The sequence below is a fragment of the Lactuca virosa genome, chromosome 1 (genome assembly GCF_052849685.1).
Source record: "Lactuca virosa cultivar CGN04683 chromosome 1, Lactuca_virosa_CGN04683_v6, whole genome shotgun sequence".
Lineage (NCBI taxonomy): Eukaryota > Viridiplantae > Streptophyta > Magnoliopsida > Asterales > Asteraceae > Lactuca > Lactuca virosa.
The window spans coordinates 152,267,196-152,277,245 of record NC_136426.1 but is presented as its reverse complement, the minus strand read 5'-3'; positions in this window follow the sequence as shown (position 1 = coordinate 152,277,245).

Sequence of the window (10,050 nt, the reverse complement as noted above, 5' to 3'; positions counted from 1 at the left end):
GGGAAATACTGTCGATAAATAATTGCAATGGACTTAGCACATGGCGACGATGTGACATCATGCCTATTTGACATAAATTGCTGAGGGAAAGCAGTGTTGTCACCCCGATGTGTGCCTTATTTGACATAAATTGCCGAGGAACCCCCGAAGCAATGTTGTCACCCCTAGTGAAAATCCTTAGGCTAGGTCCCTTGTGATAGTTGTTTAGGGACGTAAAGTGAGGATAATGGGAATGGGTAATTAGGGTTATTTCTGGTTGATGAAATTAATAAATTTATTGTTAATTGAGAACTTAATAAGTTTATTATTTATTGTGGGTTGAAAACCCTATATGCTCACCAGGCTCCCAAGCCTAACCCACTCAGCTTTTTCTATTACGGGTAGTGGACCCGACCATAGTCGGATGATGATGAGTGATATTTGGATTATAGGCCAGTAGTTGTAAATAACTGTTGTAAGGCTTATAATGACTTGTTTATGCTTTTGATCTGTATCAGAACATGACATCCCGAGGTTTGATATGAAATGAAAATAAACATTTCTTAAAGAAAGGTTTTGATAAACTTTTATCATGTTTTGTTTTGGGAACAAATTCCGCAACATATTTTAAAAGGATTACTCTGGTTTTATTTTAAAAAGCAGAAAATAAATCGTTCTTTTCTGGCCGAGAAATTAGGGGATGTCACAATAGCCGTTGAGAAATTGGCAGATATTTATGTGCGAGAGGTGGCGACTAGACACGGGGTGCCAGTGTCGGTAGTATCTGACAGAGATGTTCGATTTACATCTAGATTCTGGAAGAAGTTCCATGGGGAACTGGGTACTCAGTTGCAATTTTGCAAGGTGTACCACCCCCATACAGATGGCCAGAGTGAGAGGACGATCCAGACACTTGAGGATATGCTTCGGGCATGCGTGTTGGATTTTGGAGGGAGTTGAGATACATACCTCCAGCTAGCAGAGTTTTCATACAATAATAGTTATCATGATAGTATTAACCGACCACCGTTTGAGATGTTGTATGGTCGGAGGTGTAGGACCCCTGTTTGTTGGGGAAAAGTTGGACACCGGGTTATGAGGAGCACTGAGGTAGTGCTCAAGACTACCGAGCTGATTCAACAGGTGCGCGACCGACTGCGAGTCGCGCAGAGCCGTCACAAAAGCTATGTTGAACGGCGGCGATCGTATCTTGAGTTCCAGGTGGGGGACTTTGTGTTACTAAAGGTGTCGCTATGGAAGGGAGTCATCAGGTTTCGGAAGAGGGGCAAGTTGGGGCCACGATATATTGGCCCATTTAGGATTTCGGCCCGAGTAGGCAAGGTGGCTTACCGCTTGGATCTGTCAGACGAGCTTAGCCAGATTCACAACACCTTCCATGTGTCACAGCTTCGGAAATGTGTCACCGACGAGGCCGCAGTCGTTTCTCTGGACAACATTCAGGTGGACGAGATCCTGAACTACATCAAGAGGCCTGTTGCGATTCTAGATAGGAAGACCAAGGTTCTTCGGAACAAGGAAGTGTAGCTAGTAAAGGTGCAATGGCAGCACCAAAGGCGATCCGAATGGACACGGGAGCCGGAGGATGAGATGCGAGATCACTATCCCGACTTATTTGGGTCAGCAGACATCGAGGACGAAGTCTAGTTCAAGTAGGGGAGATTTGTAACACCTGTTCTAGGTATTAATTAATTTTATAAGTTTTAGGGTTTTGTGCTTGGACTCGGCGAGTTGGAGAGCTCTAACTCGTCAAGTAGATGTTATTATGAGGACGTGGGACTTCAGATCTACTCGACGATTCGAAAGGCCCGACTCGACGAGTAGGCACTGTAAAGAGAAACCCTAATTTTCAGGGGTTTGTACCCTATTTAAAGAACTTATGGCTCATTTGCAGCCTCTTCCATCGTCCCTACAACCAGAGAAACCCTAGTTTGAGCCTTGCATCTTCTAGAGAGAGAAAGAGAGCCTTTGAGAGTGATTTTTTGGTGTGATTGTGAAGATTTTGGAGCTTGAAGAAGAAGGAGCAAAGAGGGAAGTAGTAGATCCGACTTCTACTCTATATTGGCGACCATATTGAGGTATAAAGTCACTATCTTCAGCTTTAGTTGCTTAGATCGCCTTTCTTAAAGTAAATGGCCACTTTTGGTACCAAAAGGGTGTCATACTCGGATTTGGACTTATCACAAGGATATGATTCCAGATCTGGAGTTCTCTAGGTCTTAGATGACATAAACTTGCTCACTTTTATCTAGCTTAGGCCCTTTCCATGCACTAAAACCATATAGGAAGCTTAGTTTTGGTTTTTAGCCTTGTGAGGCCTTGCATGCACATAATGTTTGCAACTTTGCATGGTAAATGCACTAGGGTAGGTTGGATTTGAAGTTTGGGACCTTGGATCCCACTAGAAAAGGACCGAACACAAAAAGGACTAAAGGACTCGTCGAGTCCCATAGGCGACTCGACGAGTCAGGTAGGGTTTACATGTTTTCAAGATCCTGAATGAGTACAGTGAAGCATTAGAGTTTTGATCTGCATTAACTTTTAGTCTTCTGGACATTTGATGAACTCGACGAGTCACTTATATGACTCGGCGAGTTGACTCAGGATTTAGTGGAATGGACTCGGGAGGAACTCGACGAGTTGCTGGATGCACTCGACGAGTTGAGGTCAACATGGACTATTGACCTTGACTGTTGACCTTAACTTTGACCAGGGTTGACTTTGAGGATAATTATGGTAATTCGGGATTGTGAGAAGTTAATCACATGATGATTATAGGTAGTTGAGTTGGAGCAGTGCGTGGGATAATCTGATCTTAGCTTGTCATTTTAGCATTCGAAAAGTGAGTCTTCTCACCATACCAATGGGTCTAAGGCACGATTTTGTGATATTTGGTATACTTGTTGTTGTAGAGATATGTGGTATACTTGTTGTTATAGAGATATGTGGTATGATAGTTAGTTATTCTTGGTGTTACGCTAGCTATATATATGATACTTGCAGGGAAGACCATGGGGGGGAGCCCATGGTACTTGGATGTATGACCATGTGGGGGAGCCCATGGCTTTTCAAGTAAAGACCATGGGAGGAGCCCATGACACTTGGATATAAGACCATGTGGGGGAGCCCATGGATTTCCAGCTAAAGACCAAGGGGGGAGCCCATGGCACTTAGGTGTAAGACCATGTGGGGGAGCCTATGGCATGCTAGAGTAAGACCTTGAGAGGATCCCACGACATCCTTATATGTTTGTATACATGGCTTATGTGGTATATGTAGCTTTTGTAGCTAATATGATATGTGTTATGTGGATTGTGTGTGGGGTATGCTCCGGGGAACTCACTAAGCATTAGCTTACAATTTGTGGATTTGTTTCAGGTACATCTGATCCTAAGGGCAAGGGCAAGGTTTGATGACGTGGTGTGCACTCTCTCAGGCGTATTTATGGGACACTCTGATGATTTGAAATAATATTGTTATTGTTACGAAATTGAAAATGATTGTATTTGGGATTTCATGGTTTATGGAAAGTGTTTTGGCTAATTAAAAATGAAAAACTTCTTTTGAAAATTGGTTCGTTACAATAAAACAGAAGATTGTATTGCTCTAAGGAAGGATATATACTATCAATTTAGCAAGGGACATTTGAAAGAGATATTGGGAAGAAAAAAGCTCGAATCCAGATGTAAAGGCCAGGATCTTGACAAGATTCTAGAAAAAGTAAATTGGCTCCCAAGTTGGAAGGCCCATATCTATTAAGAATTTAAGGCTGGAAAAGGAGAATACCAACTAGCCATAATGGATGGGATCATCCTGTCAAGATCCTGAAATGCAATCTTCCTCAAAATCTATTTCAGGTCAACTTACCATCATTATAGGTGACCACTTCAAAGAAAAAGCACCTGTTTATTCACCCATGTTGAATATTTATTATTATCTGAAATTTAATACTAACTTAAGCATCTGAGGTCATTCACCAAGTCAACTCTCATCTCTCATGAGATTTTTGTTTTGTAGAAAAGAAGACCCGAATCTTACCCAAGATCTTGATAAAGAATGAAAGGTTAGTGTCGATCAGAAACACTTCAAGTATAAAGAACAAAAGCAAACTAATCTTAATATATAAATAACATAAAGTAAATGTAGCAACCGAGTCGCCAGGTATGAAGTTTCTGACTTAGTCTATTTGTAATTCAAGTAAAGGTGGTGGATGGAAGGTAAGTACGTTGGGCGTACATTGTGTACGCATGGCGTATTCACTGCATGCGCACCATTGGGGGATCCTCAGCGTATGTTGGGAGTAACCAAGCCAGGGGCAAACCCTAAATTTTAGGGTTTGCATCCTATTTAAGGACCTTAAGTTCCCCAAGTCCGTTACCTTTTCAGCCCCCGTTGCTCTTGTAGTTCAAACCACAAACCTTAAGCCACCTTGAGTGCATTTGTGAGATTTATTAAATGATTGTGGTGTTCTTTAGTGAATTTGAAGGAGAACGAAGCTCGAGAAGAAGAAGGACGTAGGAAAAGCTTGTAGATCCAGAAGTTTGGCTCCATTTCTAGTCCATTGATGGTATAAAGTTGAAACCTTGATCATTACAAGCTTAGATCTAGGTTTAGGGTAGAAAATGGTATCTTTTGGTCCCATAGTTTGGATTCTCATCAGCTTCTGGTATCATATGCTGAATCATAAAATTCTAAAGAATAATTGATGGAGAGAATGGTTTGATGCATGTGATAAGCTGTGGTGTTTTATCTTAACCATCGTCATATATTTTTCAAGCTCTCATCAGTGTATGGTACATTACACTGAATCATAAACCTTTAAAGAAGAATATATGGGCAAGAAGGGGTTGGTGCATATGATAGCCTACGGTACATAAACTAACCATCGACACAGAGTGTTAAACTTTTATCATGGTGTGGTATATCACATTGAATCGTCAAGTTTTATTAAGAAGATATTAAGGAAATAATGGTTTGTTTCAGTCACGCTGAGGTGGAATTAGCGTGAATCATAAATGGTGTTAACTCATCAACAAGAAGTGGTTTAACTTACGTATCATAAAGTTAAGTTGCAGTCTAGAACTATAAAGTTCACCATCAATTCATTTAATATTTTACAAGACATAATAGTAAATAGTATAAGAATACAACCAAAGAGTTTCAAACAAAGAAAAAGAATATACAGCCTTTTTAGAGGCCATCTACATATCTTTTTTAGAAGAATCATAAAGGCAGACAATCTTTTGCGTGGTATCATCAAAGATAAATATTTTGAAATAACTACATATTAATTAATTTCCGTTCTTCAAGATATCTGCCCTTCAAGATTGCTATAAAAGAAAACACAAGAAAAGATAAACACATCAATATACAATACATCTCACTATAAACCATGAGTGACGAAGCCATTTATCATTGAAATATTGTATATGGATGCCAAGCTTTATATTCATCAAGAGCAAGAGAGGAGCATAAAATAGTCTTTGTAACAAACGAGTTAAGTGGCTCAAATCCATGAAACCATCGTGTTGTCAAGATCAACATGAGGGAATTCGAGGTTTTATCGAATTATGATTTAGTAGATTAAAACAAGACTTATTGCATTGATGGTTGCTCCTTGCATCCATAACAGTGAGTGGAGGAGAAAGAGGGTATTTGCAAGAATAAGAGGACATGATGCCACTCTTTTTCTCAACACCAAGGACATTGAGATCATTCTGGATGACTCCAACTCTTGCAAACTCTCGAGGAAGGAGATGCAGATAAATGTTAGATAGGCTTGAAAGATAGACAAAAGAGAGAAAAGAGAATACTTGTAAATACTAGAAGCAAAGCTTAAGAAAACTATATAAAAATCTATAAACATAATAAAAGCAACATTTTTTTTGTATGTTTGTGTTTTTAGAAAGAAAGAAAAAGCAATGTGAAATGAAACGAGTTAAAAAAAATTAAGTCATTGAAGGCATGCCAAAATCTGCAATCAATTTGTTTAGAGTCTTATCGTACAATGCCTTGGTGAAAATGTTAGACAACTGATCAGTGGATGGGATGTAGAACAACTCCACTTTTTCCTTTTGAACGATGTCCCTGATAAAGTGATGACTGATATCAATGTGCTTGGTCTTGGAATGTTGCACTAGATTCTGTATCATCTGAATAGCACTAGTGTTGTCACAACAGATGGAACTCGTTAAGAATTTTAGACCATAATCTAAGAGTTGAATCTAAATCCATATAATTTGAGCACAACACCTTCCAACTGTCACATATTCAAATTTAGCGGTAGAACAAGCCGCTGATGCTTGCTTCTTGTTGGACCAAATTACCAGTCAATCTCCAAGCATTTGAGCTCCTCCTGAATTACTTTTACAATCAATACCACAACCACCATGACCAAATTCAGTGTATCCCACCAACTTGAACTCGGAATCATGAGGATACAATAACCCATGATTGGGTGTATGAAATATAGTGGCAAACATAATGTCAAGGCGACTGGCAGTAAGATAGACAAGAGAGTCTATCAGTCCTCGATACAGAGTTGCATTCACATCAGAGCCATTTGGATCAACGCCAATAGACGTTGATGAGGAGTTCAGAGTCTTTGCCGGATTGCAATTAGAGAAACCATACTTCTTCAGCATGTCTGCAATATATTTAGCTTGACAAACAAAAGTTCCATTAGTTAGTTGTTTAACCTTTAAACCAAAAAAGAAGGTTAGTTCACCCATCATGCTCATCTCGAACTTGTTAGCTATGATCTCCGCAAATTCTAAACATAGCCTTTGATCAGTGGATCCGAAAATGATATCATCAACATACAATAGAGCGTGAATGATGTGACATCCTGAATTCTTGATGAACAAAGTGTTGTCAATATTTCCTTATTTATATCCACTTGCAAGAAGATAGCTCGCCAATGTCTCATATAATATAGGTATATTTAATCATATAATTCCTGCATTATCTTAATATTTTATGTTGCAGTTGTTCCAAATATTGAACAAAAGGTACTTAATTAGTTTAAAATTTCATTTACAGCAAGAAACACATGATCGGAAGGAAAATGAAGAGGAATTGGCAATTGGAAGCTTGGATATTGGATTTTGAAGAAAAAGAAGAAATTGAAGAAGAACATGTCGTGTTATCTCTAAACACGGCGTGTTGAGATGGAAAATCTCGATGGAAAACTACCTTGTTGTACACGTGTTTTTAATGAATAACAAGGCATGTTGGGTCGTACAACACGCCGTGTTGCATCGTTTTTCAGAATCTATTTAAGGATCATTTCTTTTTGTAAACCTAACTAATGTTGGGGGTTTTTATCGATTTTTGGAGGCCAGAGACATCCCAAGGAGCTGTGGATTACAGAATTCGACTAGACGCTTTTGTTTGAAGAGATCTAAGGCAAAGTCACATTCACTTTACTTAATTCTCTTTTTTACACCATGTTTTTAATGTTTAATTTTGTTTTTATGATTGTTTTTGCTGAAGTCATGGGCTAAACACCGTACTTTCGTTTAGAGTAGAGGATCTTATGATTATGAGTTGATTTTGTGGTTTTGGATTATGTTTAATTTATTATTCATCATGATAAGTTTGTTAAAAGAACCTTCTGTGTTAATGATAATTATTTTCTGTTAATTACTAAGTACATTGAGATTGCATGAACATCTTCTTGATTGCTTGCCTCTTATGATTTTGTTACCATTAAGATTGTAAGCCTAGTTTTGTGAACATAGCCTAGGGTTAATAAGAAAATAAGTAAGTTAATGTGTGAGCTATATATGATGACCAACCATATATTAGTTAATTGAACCAACCAATTTAATTAACTACCATTACAAGTCTTGCATGATTCGAACATCATACTAGTAAACTTGTTAGTTTAATCAACTGATCACTACTTGAATTGATTTGTTTACTAAAGGATTAGTAATAGTGAACATGAACCTAATCATATTATAAATCGATAATTAATAATACATTAATCAATTGCACTTGCCACGAAATCAACCATAGGAGTAAGTGAATCGAATCTAAACAAAAGTCTCTTTAATATTCTTGAATCAAGTCGTCTTTTGTCCATCAATTATTTGTTAATTGTTTCTTTGTTAAGTGTTTAATTGATTGTCTAAGTTTCTAGTCTTGAAAAACTAGAGAAAACCCCCTATTTAATAATTGTTTTAATTAGTTACCATTAGTAATATATTTAATTGTTTTAACGTTTCCTATGTTCGATACCTTACTTACTTACACTAAACTACTATTCGATTAGGTACACTGCCTATCGCGTGCTGGTTTTTGTTTAAGTTAGTTAGGATTAAAACTAGTATATCTCGCACGTATCATCATACCATGCTCTAAGTTCATGTTTTAAACTATATACAACTTTATCAAGAAAATACACATGATTTGGAAACTCTTCACTTTCAAACAGTGGAGGTTGCTTTAGAAAAACTTCTTCTTTAAGATCTCCATGTAAGAAGGCAGTCTTGACATCAATTTGATAGACTTTGAAGTTCTTGAATGAAGCAAAGACAAGAAATAAATGAATTGCTTCGAGTCTAGCAATAGGATAAATGTTTCATCATAGTCTAACCCTTCCAGCAGACAGAAACCTTGAGCCACAAGTCTAGCTTTGTTTCTTAGACCGATCCCATCTTCATCCATCTTGTTTTTGAATACTCAGCGAGTGCCAATGATAGTTTTTCTCGAGGATTAGGCACAAGAGTCCATACACAATGACGTTCAAATTCATTCAGATCATCCTGCATAGCCTTGATCTAGTCATCTTCTTTCAGAGCGTCCACAACATTCTTTGGTTCAGTCATCGAGACAAAATTCACAAACGTGCAAAAGTTGTTGATGACTCTGCTACGAGTGAGAATCACAGAATTTACATGTCCAATGATTTGAGATTCAGGATGATCTCGAAGAATTCTTGGATGAGAACTTTCATTTGTATTACTCTTAGCAGAGTCTTCCTGATTAGATGGCTCAACTTCTTTGGAAAAGACAGAGTGATCTTCAGAGATAGGTTGTGAGCTGATGATTTGATCAACATTTGGAGTAACAGTCTCAGTTTCATTTGGAAAAAAATCTGGAACATGGTCTGAATGACTTTAAGTAAATTCATTCAGAATTGATCTGGGATGATCAACCCGATTGAATAAATAAGTCTTCATCGAAAGTGACATGAGTTGTTTCCTCAACAGTTTACCTTGAAAGATTGAATACTCTGAAAGCCTTGGATACACTGGAATTACCTAGAAACACTCCTTCATTAGCTTTAGCTTCAAACTTCGAGCGTTGATCTCTTTGATTCAAGATGTAACAAACACAACCATACACATGAAAATAATAGATGTCTAATTTCCTTCCCTTAAGTAGTTCATAGGCAGTTTTCCCATGATGCTTAACAATAATAGACCGGTTTTGCGTATAACACGCTGTGTTGATAGCTTCAGCGCAAAATGAAAAAAGGAAGACCAGCTTCAATGAACATAGTTTTTCAAGCTTAAATAAGAGTTTGTTTCTTCTCTTTGCAATACCATTTTGTTGAGGAGTTCTAACAGCAGAGAAGCTTTGAGAAATTCCTAAAATTAAGCAAAAATCTTCCAAGGAGGAGTTTTTAAATTTAGTTCCATAATCATTATGTAATTTCCTTACTTTGTGATCATAAACAACTTCCCATTGCTTGATTAGAGAAATGATTTCATCGGCGACATGACTTTTCATTCTTAAAAAGACTACCCAGGTGAATCTTGAAATTTCATTCACAATAACTAGAGTATACTTCTTCCCAACTCTTGACTTAATCGGGACTGGTCCAAAAAGATCCATGTGGAGAAGATAAAGAGGGTTGATAATGGAAGAGTAGGACTTTGGCTTGAAGGAAGACTTGGTTTTCTTTCCCTTTTCACACGCTGAGCACAACTTATCTTTGAAAAATTGCATCTTAGGAAGTCCTCTTACAAGCTAATTCCATGAGATATTTGATATGTTCTTGAAATTCAAATGAGATAACCTCTTGTGCCACAACCAATTTAG